Source organism: Thermobia domestica, chromosome 7 (genome assembly GCF_964235325.1).
Source record: "Thermobia domestica chromosome 7, izTheDome1.hap1.1, whole genome shotgun sequence".
NCBI lineage: Eukaryota > Metazoa > Arthropoda > Insecta > Zygentoma > Lepismatidae > Thermobia > Thermobia domestica.
This window is the reverse complement of record NC_137460.1, coordinates 172,305,607-172,325,698: the sequence shown is the minus strand read 5'-3', so window position 1 is coordinate 172,325,698 and position 20,092 is coordinate 172,305,607.

The following is a 20,092-nucleotide window of genomic DNA, read 5'->3' as shown; positions in this document are numbered from 1 at the left end:
CTGGTACTATTCTATTTATTATTGTATTATAGACGTAATATTTTGGTCTCCTCCGGGGGGCACTCTCAGACCTCCGGGAGGGGGGCAGTGACCCAAAAACATATCTGGAAGAAATACTGTTCCTGACACCAAGATAAGACAAAAGGTAATAACAAACCTGGGCGCACAAATGCTTAATTTCGGGGTTATAGGCTGCCAAAAATATGAAGAAATGAACTTTAAAGTTCCATAGCTCCAAAACTAGGCGACGTACCGTAGTAGGGTAAAGACCTTATTTAGGAACTAGTACGTGAGCTATCCAAATATCCATGTTTCAGAATTCTGCCATACTTCTGCAACAATTTTTATACAGGTATTTGGTGAGTACTTCAAATTATATGCACATAGTCAAAGTTCCTCTCTAAAAATTGTCGCATGTGTAATTTAGATTCTGAAACATTGTATATTTGGATAGCGCACATATTAGTTTCTAAGTGAAGTCTTAACCCGACTACGATAGGTAGGGATGCGCACGAGAGAAGATTTGAGGCTTTCTCGTCTCGAAAATGTGCTGTCTCGACTCGAAAAATGTATTCTTTTTTATTGCAAGAGCTGTGTCTCGACTCGAAATTTGTCAGGAAAATTCTGTCTCGACTCGTCTCGTGCGCATCCCTAACGATAGATCCCATAGTTTTACAGCTATGAACCCTTAAAGCCCCGGATCTAGGATATGATCAAGGGAGCGACTAAATCACAGTTTGCCGCTTTATTCAGTGTAAAGCAGGATTGAAGCTTATTTTATCCAGTGTATACCTGAGTGTCAAGAGGGCTGTAGCTCCCCTTGGATCCGCACCTGTATAATAATAATAATAATAATATACATATACATACATATATATATAACTGTTTCTGAGTAATTAGTTTCTTCAAAACTATTTTTAAAAATATGTGAAGAGTTTTGAGACATTCGAGTCGAATCAAGATTTTTACTAGCAGTCTCGGTTCGACTCGAATTTTAAAATTGTGTCTCGACTCGTGCGCATCCCTACTTCTCGGTTCGGTTCGATATGGAATAAGCTGTGAGCCAAGCCGCACAAGTCGTTGACAACCGTAGACCCAGGCAGAACAGTTTTAAACATATTTGCCTGGCACGCTATAACTTTTAACAAATTTTGGCCCAAGCACGAACACTTGCTCCTCTGGAACTCAAACCCAGAACCTCGTGAACGATGTCCTTGTTTCCTAGATTTCACGACTACCGAAATCGGCAGTCAACTAGTTTTAGTATTCAGACGCAAACCGCCTATCTTTCAAGCTTAATTACAGAATTTAATAATAATAATAATAATAATAATAATAATAATAATAATAATAATAATAATAATAATAATAATAATAATAATAATAATAAGTTGTAGTGGAAGTAGCAACATTGATAATAATTATATTGTTTATGCAGAATAAGTGAAAAACGAACTTGAAACTACACACAAGATTTGGCTCGACTTGGCTCAACTCGACTCGAAACTCGATCCAAATTCGACTCGAGTTGGAAGAAATTTTTCGAGTCGAGTTTTCGAGTCGAGCTAAAAGATGTCTGTTTCGAGTCGAATCAAGTTTCAAAAAAAAAACTCTCTCGAACTTGCTCGTGCCCATCCCTAACCAAGTGTGATTATAAACCAGCCGTTACCCGCGCTATCAAACGTCTTAAATCAGCCATTGTCGGGAGTTACCCCACTTACACTTGAAGTTTGAATTTTATTTACGGCCTTTAGCTATCTACGGCAACAGGCCCCATGTTTTCATTAAAAGCATTTGTTCTGTAGATTAAAATCAAGAATAACTTAATCTATACTCTTACTCACTGTTGTCAATATATATATATATATATATATATATATATATATATATATATACAGAGAGAGAGAGAGAATTGTAGGTATATAAAAATCGGATTAATGGGGGTTAAAAGAGTGATTTCGTAACTGCGAAATGGGTGATCGCATCACTACTGACATCTGGTAGCGGTGTTACGTAATACACCCATTAGAAATAACGCTTCGAAACGACAAATTGCATGTTGTGCCGTGGATAAGTCGGTAAAGGGTCTGCTTATTGAATAGGCAACTCGAGTTCGAGTCTTGAGTACACCAATATTTTTTTCCTTCAAAATACATTTCTATATTTTTTATATATGTTATTAATAATTGCTTTCCTGCATTTTTTGTAAATTATCTTAAATTAGTGAAGGTTCAGTAAAATCAAGAAGGTTAAAATACATATATATGATTGTTTTATCCGTATGTACAGTCCAGAGATGGAGCGGGTCGGGGGGCCGCGGGTCAACAGAACGTGACCCACTGCAACCCCCCACTGTGACTTAACAAAGTATTACGACCCACAGACTCATTCTGCTCAGTGCATTGTAGACAGCTACTGAACACTGGTGAATTTGTCTACTTTCAAGGCATCCTTTTTCTTTTCATTTGTTTCTATTGACAAAAGAACTTCAGGCAATTTTAGATATTGATATTTGCAACTGTAATAATAGCAATAGGACTTATTTGAGACGCAGCCTGTGATTTCTTAGAGGAGCTAACTACTGGGAAAAATGTTTCAATCATGTGTAATATATGAATTATTATATAAAAAATTGAATGTAACTATGTGTGCATGATCATCATATCCAAATTGCAAAGTCAAATGAAATGATTTTTGGTATATACTTAAGCCTCAATCTCAACTAGGAAGTTATCATAAATTCGGTATCGATTTCATTATATTACATATTCTAAGAGGGTCCGAATTTTTGCGAAAAATTTAGTATCTCACAAGCCGTTCAAGTTGGAGAGCTGATATTCAGTATATTAATTCTTTATCTAATATAAATAAAATAAAGAGTTTGTTTGTGTGTTTGTCTGTCTGTCTGTCCGTGTGCGGCCTGGGAACCAGACGAGTGGACCGAGAGTTACCAAATTTTGGTCAGGGGTACCTAGCCCAGGCCCCAGATGAAGACGAAGTCGTTTTTTTAAATTTCGAACCAGGGGGTCTCAGGGGGCTTTTACCGGAACCGGCTTGGGAACCAGACAAATAGACCGAGAGTTACCAAATTTTAGTCACAAATACCTTGGTTCACGCTCCAGATCAGAGTTAAACGTTTTTCTCAAAATTCGAACCAGGGGGTCTCAGGGGGCGTTTATCGGGACTGGTGTCTGGTGATTCACGTGTAGAGAATTCATTTATGTCTTTTAATACTAATTTAGATAAAGTAAGTGTAGACATTGCTTCAGACAGCTTTAGTAATTTATATAAACAAATCCCTATTTGTGATGGACAAGATGATTATGTATTATTTCAATTTCTATTGTCAGTTTATAAAATAGCTAGTTTAAAAACCTTCCCTGAAGAAAGCATTCTCACGGCACCTATAGGAAAAGGACTAGCCCATTCAGCCCTGACCCACACAATTGTGCACGTAGAATGAATGACCAATCTTTCCATCTTTCGTAATTATTAAAATAAAACAATACTGTTTTTGTGGAAAACTGAATTTGTGATTTGTAATGTAGCCTGAGTAGAAGATAAAATATTTCCACAAAAACTAACGCTATGGGACAAGTACTGGTAAAGTACATAAACAATTGGTTTTAAATAACTAAAGAAATATATATATATATATATATATATATATATATATATATATATATATATATATATATATATATATATGTGTGTGTGTTTGTGTGTGTGTGTGTGTGTGTGTGTGTGTAATAAATAAGCTGAAACAGAAGCATTAATACTATCAATTGAGTAAATCGCTCAATAGGCTATTTGAATTATGCAATGAAATAATACATAAAGTTCGTATTAATAATAATATGTAAATTTCATTAAGGAAACAGGACATAAAATTTGACTTAAATAATTTTATAAACAATTTCATCACTCCAAAATAGATCCTACAACAAATATAAAAAATTAATAATTGTGTATTCATTGATTATCAGCACAAATATATTCAATATTCTATTAAAGTTATTTTATTTGATAAACTTCAATAATCTTCAATCAACTTAATAGGATAACTTTGAGATAAAAGAGTATTCAATTAGGAAAGTTAACATTTACCAATATTTTTCGCATATCAATACAACATCTTTCACAGCGAATATTACACTTTATACAATAAATATATGGTTTTGTTCCAAAACAAGCTAATAAAGAACCTTCGAAACAACTTTAAACACAATTCATTTATACTCAATACTCACAAGAATTTGACTAATACATACACTATAGCCGTATTCACAAAATTCATGAAAAGCAGAATAGCATTTGCCACTAATAAACTTCAACATATTTTTGGATCAATCACAGAATATAGAATAAATCTTGAGATATTGGAAGAAATTGCTATATAACTCTACTATCCATATAGCAATAACTTGAGCGTTGTTATCACAAAATTTCATACAAAACTTAACTTCCCGTAATAACATACAGATTCTTGCCTTTCACGTTTCTCTTCCAGTTTCGGAATGAAATTGTTACAGAAAACATTTCGCCGATATTTGATAAATAATACTCATGAATTTGTATACATTTCCATGTTTTCACTTCTGACTATGTATAACTTGTAGAAAACTAAAATGAAGACCCAGGGTCAGATACTGAACCTTGAGAATTTGACTGTCCACTTCTCTATCGTAGTCGTAATTATGAACATACGGACGGCTACGGACAAATCACAGCCTAGCGCACGTGTTCCAATTCTATCCACTATCACATGAGTAGTGCTATTTATACTTTAAATTGACTGCCGATTTCCTCACCTTTTTAACTTCAATGAAATCGTTACACACATCCAGCAGTATATTTACAAACAAATGCAACGTATATTTTTTCCTAATTATGAATGTAAAAGTACAATAGTCATCTGTCAAAACAAAAATTAATAATTTAATTATCTATACCCAAGTAATAATAATATTCTAACTACAAAATAAAAATCCCCAAAACTAAAAATTCCCAAAATAAACTACCTAAATACAAACAAGAAGTCCCAAGTCTAAACGCCAAAACGTAATCTATAGTCTTAAAAGTCCAAGTACTAAATACATTCATAAACAAACATATAAATAACTAGAATCATGAAATAACTATAGAAATCAAATTTTCCATAGATGTGTATAAATAAATGTACAAAAATTCACAAAAGTAAATCCCCACGTTAAGCGGGTTTTCATATCCAGGCTCCTAACTATGAAAACATTTACGATCACTCCAACCCCAATCATTTCACAGATTCAACCTGCTATATATAAGTTATTAGGACGTAAAATTGAATGTAGTTTATACGAAAAAGATTTTTATGCATTGCAACACCTGTAACGCCCAAATATTCACCACAAACTTATAGTCGTATCGAAATAAACAAAAAAAAATGTGGAGCAGGAAACTACTTTACACAAAAGTCTAAAGAAGCTCAGTGAAAACGTACGAACTGGTGGAGCGGTTTGGGTGAATAGTCTATCAATCATAAGTGTATGTGTTCAAACCCTGTAGGTATTATTCAATTTGTTTTTTTTTCTTTCTTAAAAGTGTGTTCATATTTTCATCAGAGGACTGAGAACATTTCTTTGAATAAATCTTTGGCAACTACTTTTCTCTCAAATTCGATTAGAAAGGAACATTATATGAATTGCAGATCTAAAATCCAAAGCTGAAAACAAAATATTAAGTATGTTCAATATTTCATTATTATCCTTTGATTTGTAATAAGAAACTAATTATAAGCATTGATAATTTCAGAAGATTCTCCCCGGGTAATGGTCAAGATATGAATGAGAGGAAACTGATAAAACATTATTAGTCCACTTTGAGCATGATCGAAAATATGGCCACGAAGGGGGAAATTTATGTCGACAAGGTCTCAAATTCTCGAACAGGTAATGCCCTGAAATCATCACTGTTTGAAAGGTTTTCTTAACAAATACCTAGGGAGAATCAGGGGCGGATCCAGGAGGGATCGGGGCGTTCGCCCCCCAGAAGAGGAAACTTTATATATAAGGTTTCTATTTATATATAAGGTTATATATAAAGGATAACTTTATAACTTTATATAAATACACAGGAAGCTACATAACTTTATAGTTACTTCTTGTTAGTTAGTACGAATAATTACGACTACGATTTTGTTAACATGGTCTGAGTGGGGGGAATAAAATATTCCAACAAAAACTAACGCTATGGGACATGTACTGGCAAAGTACATACATAATTGGTATTAAAGAACTAAAGAAGTATATAAATATATACCAGCTGAATATACCCGTTCTTCGCATGGGGCCAGTACTTGGAAGTCAACGTTTGTGGAAGTATTACTATTCATTTCGGCGACCGCGAAAACTTTGGATGTGACACTAATATCGATCATTTTGGATTACTTTAAAATGTCTCGGTATCCCCCCTCCCCGCTGACTCCCGGCCGCATACAATTGTAGCTGAATTTGCAAGTCATCGCTAATGAAAGTCTCACCATTGATCTCACCGACTGCGAAAATTATGGAATTGACGCTAATATCGGTCATTCTGGATTATTTTTACATGCCTGAGTATTCCCCCTCTGACTTCCGGCCCGCATACATATATAGCTGAATTTGCAAATCATCGCTAATGGAAGTGTCACCATTGATCTCAGCGGCCGCGAAAACTATGGATTTGACTCTAATATCGGTCATTCTGGATTATTTTTACATGTCTCGGCATTTCGTGTCCCCTCCCTCCCCGCTCACTCCCGGCCCGCATACAATGGTAGTTGAATTTGCAAATCATCGCTAATGAAAGTGTCAGCATTGATCTCACCGACTGCGAAAATTATGAACCTGACGCTAAAATCGGTCATTTTGGATTATTTTTACATTTCTCAGTATTCCCCGCTGACTCCCGGCTTGCATACAATTGTAGCTGAATTTGCAAATCTTCGCTAATGAAAGTGTCACCATTGATCTCAATGACCGCGAAAACTATGGATAGGACACTAATATCGGTTACTTGAGATTACTTTTAAATTTTTCGGTATCCCCCCCTCCCCGCTGACTCCCGGCTCGAATAAGGTGAATTTGGAAGTTAAGGTGATCAGAGTTTCACCATTGATTTCAGCGACCGCGAGAACTATTAATTCGACACTAATATCGGAAATTTTCTACTACTTTTACATGTCCCGATAAACGCCCCCCTGAGACCCCTGGTTCGAATTTTGAGAAAAACGTTTAACTCTGATCTGGAGCGTGAACCAAGGTATTTGTGACTAAAATTTGGTAACTCTCGGTCTATTTGTCTGGTTCCCAAGCCGGTTCCGGTAAAAGCCCCCTGAGACCCCCTGGTTCGAAATTAAAAAAAAAACGACTTCGTCTTGATCTGGGGCATGGGCTAGGTACCCCTGACCAAATTTTGGTAACTCTCGGTCCACTCGTCTGGTTTCCAGGCCGCACACAGACAGACAGACAGACAAACACACAAACAAACTCTTTATTTTATTTATATTAGATAAAGAATTAATATACTGAATATCAGCTCTCCAACTTGAACGGCTTGTGAGATACTAAATTTTTCGCAAAAATTCGGACCCTCTTAGAATATGTAATATAATGAAATCGATCCCGAATTTATGATAACTTCCTAGTTGAGATTGAGGCTTAAGTATATACCAAAAATCATTTCATTTGACTTTGCAATTTGGATATGATGATCATGCACACATAGTTACATTCAATTTTTTATATAATAATTCATATATTACACATGATTGAAACATTTTTCCCAGTAGTTAGCTCCTCTAAGAAATCACAGGCTGCGTCTCAAATAAGTCCTATTGCAATTATTACAGTTGCAAATATCAATATCTAAAATTGCCTGAAGTTCTTTTGTCAATAGAAACAAATGAAAAGAAAAAGGATGCCTTGAAAGTAGACAAATTTACCAGTGTTCAGAAGCTGTCTACAATGCACTGAGCAGAATGAGTCTGTGGGTCGTAATACATTGTTAAGTTACAGTGGGGGTTTGCAGTGGGTCACGTTCTGTTGACCCGCGGCCCCCCGACCCGCTCCATCTCTGGACTGTACATACGGATAAAACAATCATATATATGTATTTTAACCTTCTTGATTTTACTGAACCTTCACTAATTTAAGATAATTTACAAAAAATGCAGGAAAGCAATTATTAATAACATATATAAAAAATATAGAAATGTATTTTGAAGGAAAAAATATTGGTGTACTCAAGACTCGAACTCGAGTTGCCTATTCAATAAGCAGACCCTTTACTGACTTATCCACGGCACAACATGCAATTTGTCGTTTCGAAGCGTTATTTCTAATGGGTGTATTACGTAACACCGCTACCAGATGTCAGTAGTGATGCGATCACCCATTTCGCAATTACGAAATCACTCTTTTAACCCCCATTAATCCGATTTTTATATACCTACAATTCTCTCTCTCTCTCTGTATATATATATATATATATATATATATATATATATATATATATATATATATATATATATATTGACAACAGTGAGTAAGAGTATAGATTAAGTTATTCTTGATTTTAATCTACAGAACAAATGCTTTTAATGAAAACATGGGGCCTGTTGCCGTAGATAGCTAAAGGCCGTAAATAAAATTCAAACTTCAAGTCTAAGTGGGGTAACTCCCGACAATGGCTGGTTTAAGACGTTTGATAGCGCCGGTAATGGCTGGTTTATAATAACATTTGCTATAGCGTGTGTAGGTAAGTGGTTACAGCATCTGACTGTTATGCTAAGGGTCCGGGGTTCGAGTCTCGGCCTGGATGGAGTTACTTTTTTTCAAAGATTTAAACAGTATAAATGATGTTCGCATTTGATGCTGAATGAGATTTATCCTATGAAGGGAGAAAAACCAGGACGGATACTGGGGGCAGGAGGAAAGACGGACACTGTTTATCCTTAAATGTTAAAATTTAATTTAGTCCCATGTCTTTTGCTCTTTCCTTTCCCTCTTTCCTTCTTTTCTTATTTTGTTTAGCTTTCCATACTTTTTCGGTCTCTGCATGATGCGTATTATTCTTTTCGTTTCCTTTGCATTAATCCCTATCTCTTTGATCTTAAAGTAAATGGATTTTCTGCAGATTTATCTCGTGGTTGTTTCTCTAAGTGATGCTCTCTGATAGCAATACTTTTTCCTCCAAATGAAGGAATATCTTGGCATGTTATGTTTTCGGGCACGTGTTTGGTGTCATGTTGGTTGTCCAACTATCAGACATCGAGTGAAACTATTCTGCTACTGGAAAAAGCTATCATTTCTTATGTATCCAACCTCCAGTTTCTACTGTCGCTGACTGTACATGAACTCCTTTGGCAGAATGCACGAAACCTTGAATACTTCATATCGGCTCTTTTACACTAACGTTTGGATTGTTCACAATCCTATCTTGCAGTCACTTTTTACTTACAGGTAAGTAAGCTTATCCGGCTGGAGCTGATGATCCAGGATAGTTCTGTGGGTCCTGGATTTCGCATACACTCACCTCATTCGTTGGCTACATACCTAGATCATTTCTCTCTTGGACTTGCTGGTACTTCCGAATTGAATGCTGCACAGCTGCCGTGTTAGTAGGGGGAAAAGTGTCCATATTGAAGCTTTGTAACGAGTTCCTTCTTATACCTGATGTGGCTTATACAAAGAGGTGAACAGGCGAATAAAATTGTTATCCATAAAATATAAGGTGAAAATGCTGCTTAACATAATTTATATACGTACTTAACGCAGATATCACATACCATTTTTAGTCTACAACATTGCGTATAGATGGACCCCTCCTCCTACGTGCGGGTTTTGAAACACAATGGAACAGAGACCCTGACATATTCACCGCAGTCGAATTGATATTCTTACGAATTAAGAAATTATCACATCAGGAAGGAGGCATCAGCTCAACGTGCCGCTCAGATGACAAGCTGTTTCTCACAAAAGTCTTGTAGAACTTCTCCTATCGTAACAGTATTTAGGGTTCAAGGATTAGTCTTGCTAACGTAGTGTCTGACGTTGAGTTTATCCCGCAGAAGATTTCGTGGCTTTCATTAAGCACTGTTCGATAATTATATCATTTGGACTTCGCTCCGAAGGCCTCTTTTTCTGCGAATTGTGAAGGTTCCTTGTGTTGTTAATTTCTTGTAATATTGTGATACCGTAGTTGCCTCCAATGCTTCTATATGATGAGTGTAGTGATGTGCAAATTTTGCGTAGAAAAGACCAGCTGCGTGCGAAAACAGGAACTAATTTAATTGCCTACAAATGATGTTTGTAGTCCCCTGTTCGATCTACTTGCTTTGGATGAATAGCAATACGATTCTGACTTTCTCTGTATACTGCAGCCAAAGTTTACCGCTTCGGTATAGGTCATCGTCTTAATTTTTGAGATTTCCTCAAAATTTTTTTTTTTTTTTTTTTTTTGCAGCTTCATTTTATAATAAATGTCGCTGATTGATTTCCTCATCCAGATATTTTTGAAAAAGATCCCAGATCCTAGATTTTGTCATCTCCACTGAGGGTTGTAAATGTCTTCATAACCACACGTAGAGGTCGCCGAGCAAACTATATTCATGAGTTTTCGACGATCTTGAGTAGTCATGGCGATTCAGCATTTCACTAATGTTTTTTCGCGTACAGGATACCCCAAAGTACCTCTATACCATTTCCTGACATAATGTATCGAATCGTCCTAGAAATTACTTAAGTGGAAACCTCCTAAGGGCGGTACAACTTTGGACAGTTCAGAAGTTTCCTCATCTGCAGCTACGATTTGAACACATTTCAGTATAATCGATAACCTAATGTAATAACACATTAGCTCTTTCCACTTTTCTTGCACTTATTTACTTTATACATAAGAGTAGAATATATAGTATAGGTACTTGATATTGAATTATTGATGAGATACAAAGGAACTACACTGCTTATATCAAAAGCAGAGGTGTGTATCTCAAATTCTACAATCGTTGTGGCAATGGCTTCACAAGATGAATAGCTATCCAAAGGATGTTTGAGAAAAGATAATTGACACGCGAGACGCCAGTGAAGACTTGATTAAATCTTCCGAATAAGGCAGCATTGACAAACCTAGCATTAGAGAGGAAGATGTCAGAATTACGAAATGTGATTCGATATTCTTATCAAGACAATGCTACCGTGATATCATATTACTTTTTCTTTCAAGAACTTGGATATGGAGTATTTTCATCAAGAGACTTCTGAAAACAATGACTTTTTCTGCTCCATGAAATGTGTGGCACTTTGTTAGTTATGTAAGCATATAGTGAGCACATATGAACTGTTTATTTCATTAGCCCACAGTTTTTTTGCTTTCTGATGACCAGTTTTACAATGTTGGTAGCGAACACAGGGCAGACTATACCATAAATATTTTCCACCTAACCGTTTAAGGGAAGATCTCAAAAGAACTTAAAATAGAGTCTTCATTTGTCTCATCTATCCTGATCACCGGTCTCAGGCTAAAAGTAAGGCTGTTTCGGAGGTCAGAATATAATGGGTAACATAGCAAGTTTTACAGGATAAAATTGGGAAAATATTGTTAATGATTACCGGACCCTAGTGTATTCTATACAACGCTGTATGTAAGCCCTAGTGAGCAGCAAGAACGCTAATTAAATCCATATAGCTTCGAGTGTTAACACACATGAGACTTTGGTTAAACCATGGTTAAAAATCGAACATCACCGTCCATTTTCAAAATTATCTATTTAATGACCGCATCACTTAGAGTTCGATTTCAACCTGATAAATATGTGTTTTGAGACAATGTAGAAAAGTATTACAATGAAGTCAATTGACATTAATGCTAATGTTCTCAATTTAAGGTGATTTCTGAATTTGCAGATGAACATTACAAAAAGCTCCACCAGCTCAGGGATGACTGGCCTATTGCTAGTGACCCATCAACTGGTCTATCATCTACACGCGCTTTCTCATTACTTGTTTTTATGAAAACTATACCTTTTTAGCTGAACCTGATATACATTCTTTCTCAGTTTAAGACTTCTTGTACCACACGTCACTGGGTTTATTCTGGAAAAATTCGAACTTGATAGTTTTAAGATCTATATGTACTACTGTAGTTTTCCTATTTCACTCCACCTGATCTCGTATGTTGTACTGAATGCAAACTGATTCCACTCCTTCTAATGCAAGTATCATGGCGGATCTGGACTTCTACTGATATTATCTTTTTATTTAATAGCAATTTGATATCTACAATTAGTAATACCATCAGTTCTTCAGAAAGCCACAGTCGGCAGCTTGTAGATAATCTTAAATCTTTTGCCATATGAATGTAATGTTCAATAGATTCTAGCCTATTACAGCTTTTCAGATGCCGATGAAAAATCCTAATCTCACTACGCTTCTTATCTAATATTACTATCTGTTTGGTTGGTCTGAACTCTCTTGGCAGAATGCACAAAACCTTGAATACTTCATATCGGCTCTTTTATACTAACATGTGGCTTATTCACAATCATATCTTGCAGTCACTTTTTATGTACAGGTAAGTAAGCCTATCCGGCTGGAGAGGATGGTAGCTGTGTGGGTCCTGGAATTCGCATACCCTAAACTCATTCTATTGGGTTCATGCTTAGACCATTTCGCTCGGATTTGGAGGTACTTCCTATTTGGAAGCTGCACAGCTGCCGTGTTAGTAGAAGGAAAATTGGACATATTGACGCTTCGTAACTATTTCCTTGTTATACATGATATGGCTTATACCAAACAGGACTTGTTTCCTTATCGATAAATGCTAATAAGAAAAGTCTAATCATGACCATTTAGTCAGGGTTGAGATTTGGTTGGTTGAAGGCTCTGACTAACTTGTAAACTTCTTTCTCTTTTTGAAGGATCTTGAAGGCTGGAACTATTCTCTTTTCAGTATAGCTGAGGTCGTGTCTCACTCAGCCTGTTGCATCATGAAGAAAGCGAAAGTAATCTTTTAAAGACTCCAGAGTTTCTTCAAATTTAATAATTTCGTATCATATCCTTTTAGTTCTGCTTGTATGTGGCCTGAAGAGAATTAGCAAATGCTCATGAAGTCTTCTAGCAAGATCCTTAAAAGACCTGAATCAGACCCATCAACATCTACAGTTTTAACGTTTATAGTTTCTTCCATTACTGTTGTCCATATACAGCTACTTTTTCCTCCTTCGAAACTGTGTGTATCATTTGAAGACTGTGCGATATTCACCTCAGTCGAATTAATATTCTTGCGCAAAGAGGTATTATCACACAAGAAAGGTGACATTAGCTCAACGTATTATCATTTTTATTTCGCACCGGAAAAACTCTATTTCTGCGAACTTTGATTGTTCCTTGAAATGTTAAATTCTTGTAATCTTCTGATACCGCTGTTGCCTCCAAGGCTTCCATCCGCTTAATATAGTGATGTCATCTTGCATAGAAATGATGACCAAGTGCTTGAGAAAAGAGAAGCATTAATTTAATTGCCTACAAATGATGTTTCTAGTACCATGTTCGATCCGGTTCCTTTGGAAAATAGCAATACGATTTACCGCTTCGGTATAGGTCATTGTCTTAATTTTCGGATTTCCTCGATATCGCTTTTTTTTTTTCATGAAGCTTCATTTTTTTTTTTTTTTTTGTAAATGTGCATATTGATTTCCTCATCCAGACATTGTTGAATAAGATCGCTGGCCTAGATTTTGTCATCTCCTCAGAGGATTGTAAATGTCTTCATAACCACATTTAAAGGTCGCAGAGCAAAGTCTAGAGCGACTTTTCAATGATCCTGAGTATGAATGGCCATTCAGCATTTTCACTAATGTTGTCTTAGCGTACACGATACCCCAAAGTTCTACGATACAAATTCTTGACATAACGCCTCCAATTGTGACTAGAAATTACTTAAGTGAAAACCTATTAAAGGAGGTACAACTTTGGACAGTTCAGAAATTTCATAAGTTGCAAGTACGATTTGACACCTTTCCAGTATTAAAGCTGATCTAATATCATAACATGTTCTTTGTCAATTTTAATGGCACTTATTTACTCTATGCACAAGAGTAGAATATATATTATAGATACTTGATGTTATTTACTTAAGAAATACAGAAGGCCTACACTTCTTATATCAAAAGGTGAGGTGTGTATCTCACCATTCCACAGTAGTTCTGGCGAAGCATTCGCAAGATGAATAGCTATCCAAAGGTTTTTTGAGAAAAGGAAATCAGCACGCGAGACGCGAGCGAAGACTTGATTAAATCTTCTGATGAAGACAGTATTGACACACAAAGAACTTGAGTATATAGCATTAGAGGGGAGGAGTATGTGAGAATTACGAAATATGAAACCATATTCTCATCAAGAGAATGGTACCGTGATATCAGATTACCTTTCATTCAAGAACTTACATATGAAGAATTTACATCAAGAGACTTCTGAAATGAATGATTTTTCTGCTCTATGAAATTTGTGGCACTTGGTTACTATTTAAAGCTTACAGTGACCTTCTATGAAAAAATTATTTGATTAGCCCACAGTATGGTTGCTTTGTGATGACATGTGTTACTAAGTTAGTAGCGAACGCGGGATTGACTATACCGTAAATATTTTCCACCTACCGTGTAAGAGAAGATCGCAAAAGAACTTAAAATCGTTTCTTTATTTGTCTCATCGATCCTGATCACCAGTCTCATTCCCATAATAAGGCAGTTTCGGAGGTTAGAATATAATGGGTTCCATAGAAAGTTTTACAGAATTCAATCGGGAAAATACTATTAATGATAGATTGGAACCTAGAGAAGGCTACACAACTCTCTATGTAAGCCCTAGTGAGCTGCAAGGACGTTAACTAATCGCATATATGATAATAGTAAGTGTTAGCACACAGGAGACTTTGTTCAAAAAATTATCCGTAAAAACTTTTTGGATTAAACAGTTTCTATAAGGCTAACGATCAAGAAAAAGGTGAGGGCGTTATAAGTGCTAAGTAGATTTCCTAAGCAGGAAGCACTCTCAAATAGTATTGTAGTTGCTTATAATCGGAAAATAGAAATAGCTTGACTATCATTCATGAATTAATGCTTATGTTTTATATATGGTTTCATAACTAGTTTCAATCCCAAGGGCCAGTTTAAAACAAACCGCTGTACGTTCCCAAAGCTATAGGACTGTGATACCCACGCCTTATTAAAACGAGAAGTGAATCCACGGTTTTCAAATACTACACTATTGTTTAATGTGAATTAAGTAGCTCTAAAAGCACTACTGTTTTGCTATTAAGACCTAAGTACACAACACAGATTCTGCGGCCTCCGATTTGGTGTTGAATGACTTTGTTAGCTGTAAGCAAACAGCAATTAAGGAATACTTGCCGATGTCCACCGCTGACATAAATTTCACAGCATTTTAAGAAGTAACGTCGAAGCCGTTTAGCCTTACCGGACACCTCGAAAGAGAACCCTCGAATTGATGGCACGCCTGTGATCCTTTAAACCACTAATTAAAAATCGAACATCCTCGTCCATCCTGAAAATTACTTCTTTACTTACCGCATCACTTAGAAATCCTCTCTTCTCTGATTAATATCTCTTTTGAGACAAGGTGAATTACTATTACAATGTAGTCAAGTGACATCCACGTCAATGTTTTTAAAGTTCACATTTTAAGGTGATTTCTGACATTGCCGAAGCATATTACAAAAAGCTTCAACAGCTCAGGGATGCCAGCCCTATAGCAAATGACCAATCAACTTGTCCGTCACTTTAACGCGCTTTCGCATTACTAATTTTACGAAAACAATAACACGAGCTCACCGTGATATTCCTCTTTTCTCAGCTAATTTCTAGTTTCGCAAGTCCTGAGTTACGCTCGTCACTCGAATATTTCGAATTAGCAAGTCCTAATGACAATATCAGCTGCCGTGCTTTTCCCATTTCGACCCACCCGCACTCGTCGGTTGTACTTCATGCAATCTGATTGCACTCGTTCTAATGCAAGTATCATGGCGGATCTCGACATTTACTTTAGTATCTTTTTTTGAAAATGCATCTTGATATCTACAATTAGTAATACCATTATTGCTGCAGAAAGCCACAGCCGGCAGCCTTCTAGATAAATTTTAAATATTTTGCCATTTAGTCTATTACAGCGTGTGAGTTGCAATTGAAAAATCCTAATCTCACCACGCTTCTTATCAAATATTAGGATGTTTGGTTGGTTGTAGTGCATGCTAACTGCTTGGTATCGTTTTAACAAGAAAACAACACATATCTGAATATCTCCTCCTAGTAAAATGATATCTGTTGTTTCCTTATGTCTGCACATGGTAATACAATGTTCTCTGAAAACATTCTGAAGTATAGTTCTAAGCAGATAACTATGTTTTTCGATTTTCTTCTTGCCGGTGTTAACGGCTCTCAGCTGGACTCTGCAAGAAATATACTCTAGGCAGTAGCCATGATATTCCTTTTTATTCAGAGAAATACTATGCCGAGTTCTACAGATGATTTAGTGCTTTTAATTTGTAAAGGAATTTCCTTCGTGTTCTAGGATGCCTCTGGTCAAAGGGCAAGAATATGTTCGCAACCATACCAGGCCAAATGACAGTCTGGTTCAGTGTTAAAATGAATACACTTCTTAAGCCTCAGCTGCTGGCGATTAATCGAGTACATTTTTTGGAATAGCTTTCTGCTCTTGAGAAGATACCTTTGAGTCGATGGACAGTACACGCATCTCTATTTACGTCAGCGTGATGAGGTGGTGTTGAGTTTAATGAATAAGATTACAGAAATTCTTCTTGTTGATCATTCCGTCACAGATATGAAAGGGGTGGAAAGCAAATAAAGTTGGTGCACTAATCTGCTACTGAGCGAGAGCTTACCAGAAATTTACTCACCAAAAAAATTGAGAAGAGACATAATCGTGGCCTAATTAAGCACTTTTTCTGCGAATTGTGAAAGATGCTTGAGTTGTTATTTTCTTTATAATCATCTGATACCGTATTTGCCACCAAGGATTCCCTCTGCTGAGTATAGTGATGTGCAAATTTTGCATAGATGATAAGCTTCCAGCCAAACCGAAAACATTAATTGTCATATTGATATCATTACGTCATATTGAATACGGAAACGTCATATTGATTTCAAAATCCACAAATTGTCGAATAAGATCGCAGATCCAAGATTTTGTCATTAGTTCAGTGTTGTAAATCTCTTCATAACCACACGTAAAGGTCGCCGAGCAAAGTCTAGAAGCGAAATCCCAATGATCTTGAGTAGTGATGGCCATTCAGCATTGTCTTGGAGATCAATTAAAGACGGCTTAAAATGATGCAACGATTAAAATGATACGGCTTAAAAGGTAGTTGTATAGGGACAACAATAATGGAAAAAACTTCAAACGGGAAATCTGTAGCTGTTGATGGGTCTGATTAAGATCTTATAAAAATCTTGCTAGAAGACTTCATGACCAGTTGCTGATTCTGATAACGCCACATACAAGCTGAACTGAAATAAATGTTATATATCATTAAATACAAAGAGACTCTAGCGTCATTAAAAGACTTCTTTCTGTGTTTTCGTGATACAACAGCCTGTCAAATGACTTCAACTAATCTCAGACAAGAATAGCTGGCAGCCTTCAAGATCCTACAAAAAAAAAAAAAAAAGGAATTATGCAATCTAATCAGTCAGAACCAACTAAATCTCAATCCTGACAAAATGGTCATGATTAGACATTTCTTATCCGCCTGTACGGAGAAGGAAATATGTCCTCCCTGCTATAAGCCGTATCAGCTATTACAAGGAAGAGTTGCAAAGATTCAAAATTACCTTTTTTCCCCTTACTACCACGGAAGGTGGCAGCATTCAATTCGGAAGTACCTGTAAGTCCAGGAGAGAAAAGGTCTAAGCGTGAACCCAATCGAATGAGGTTAGTGTATGCGAATTCCAGCAGCCACACAGCCACCATCAGCTCCACCTGGAGAAGCTTACGTACCTGAAGATAAAAAGTGACTCTAAGATAGGATTGTGAACGAGCCGCATGTTAGTGCAAAGGAGCCGATAAGAAGTATTCAAGGTTTTGTGAATTCTGTCAAGAGAGTTCACTTACAAATGGCTGATCGGAAGAATTTCTGATAAAGACGATGACGAACAACAATGAATCTAATACCAATATGTCATTGACAACGGCTTAATTGTTGATCCAATCAGTTATGATTATTATTTTGTAATAACGTCCCCACGTTATAGACTTAAAAAAGTGGAAATGAAAACGATATTGATGTATCTTTAAATGAAGGTATAAAGACAAGGTAAAAAACTTGAAGGTGGTTTGTTTATATGATTACGTATTTTTTAATCTTTTAACACGAGCGGCTTTGGTACCCGAAGAGAAAAATAAACATTTATTTATCGAGCTAAATTAATTCATTTAGATACCGAATTCGCGTGCTACAAGTATTTTTTAATCGTATGATTATAACAAAAGTTTTTGTTTCCTTGTTTACATGTTAAGATGTTCAACAGCTAATGATTGACTCAAAGGATCCTGCAATCTGAAAGGACACTTGAGATTGTGTAACTACCGTTTAGTTTTCACTCTCCTACAAGCAATCAGTTTAACAATCTTAATAAAGAACCATGTTTGGATTTTCTATACATACAAACCCTATATGTACGTTTTTATCCTAGATGGGGTCACAAGAATGAAAGTTCTACTACACGTCGATCCCAGTTTGTTTCAATTTATTGCCCTAGGTTTTATACGACATAAGGATAATCAATGCTTACTGCTTAGTACTTTGTTTCTTGGCGACTGTACCAAGCTGCTTTCCAGACCGAAGCCCACAAAGCTTACCAACTCTCCGTAACAGTTATATTACACTTCTAGTCGTAAGCTTGTAGAGGTTTCACATGCATTTTATTGGTCTCAAACTCTAGTAGTATATCCTTTGGTAATTTCATATTTGATTAGTTTGTAAAACCATGCCCGCTTCTCTTGGCCTGTAAGACAGGTCCTGCCGATGAATTACTAATGCTAGCGGTGTAAAGCACTGATTCGCGATCCACAGAAGTTATACAGGCCTGTTAGAACAGGTGTAGAAAGAGACATCACCAAATTATTAATTGAAAGATTTTTATTTTGTATGTGTGTTACATTGGGAGACTTTAGTAAGCACACCTGAAAGATATAAAACTTCCTAGTCTGTTCCCACATCTTGGACCAGACACCATGAATTTATCTTCTTGGGAATAGTTAGTGTTCTAAAGCTTAGTCTCGTTGTCCACAGAAAGTAAAAGGGACTGCGATAAACTTTCGACTAACCTGAAAATTAAACTTGCGTCTAAAAAAATTTCGTGGCGTTTTTTGCAATAACTCATTTTATCAAGAAGCTATATTGATGATTCTACGTATCTCTCTGTCTAACTTTTCAGCTATGGAACCTTAAATCTCTCTAGCTCGCACGGTTCATCTTTCACTACAGACTTCCATAGTCGCACACTCTTAATCATGGCAAACTGCCTAGAGTATATTCCATGCACATTTCAGCTAATAGCAGTTAACACTGGCAAGACGAAAGTCGAAACTTGTTGGATGATTTGCATTTCTTAATCTTCTGAACATTTTCTTACCGGTGTGTAATTTTATGGTAAGTTTCTGATCAAAAGCAGACTAATGCACAAACTCTATTACCTCTTCGACACCTTTCATATCTTAGACGGAATGATCAACAAGCATAATTTCTGTAATCTCATTTATTATATTCAACTCAACCTTATCTCACTGACGTGAATAGAGCTTGCTTGTCCTGTCCACCGACTCGAATGTATCTTCCAAGAGAAGAAAGATACTCGACAGTGTGTACTCGTCTCCAACACTGAACCATATTGTCATTTAGTTTGGTATGTTTGCGAGCAGTCCATGGTCTTTGACCCGAGGCACCCTAGATCACCAAGTAAATTCCTTTACTAAAATAGAAGCACCAAGTCGTCTGTAGAATTCCGCATAGCTGTTCGCTGCATATTGCGCAATATCATGGC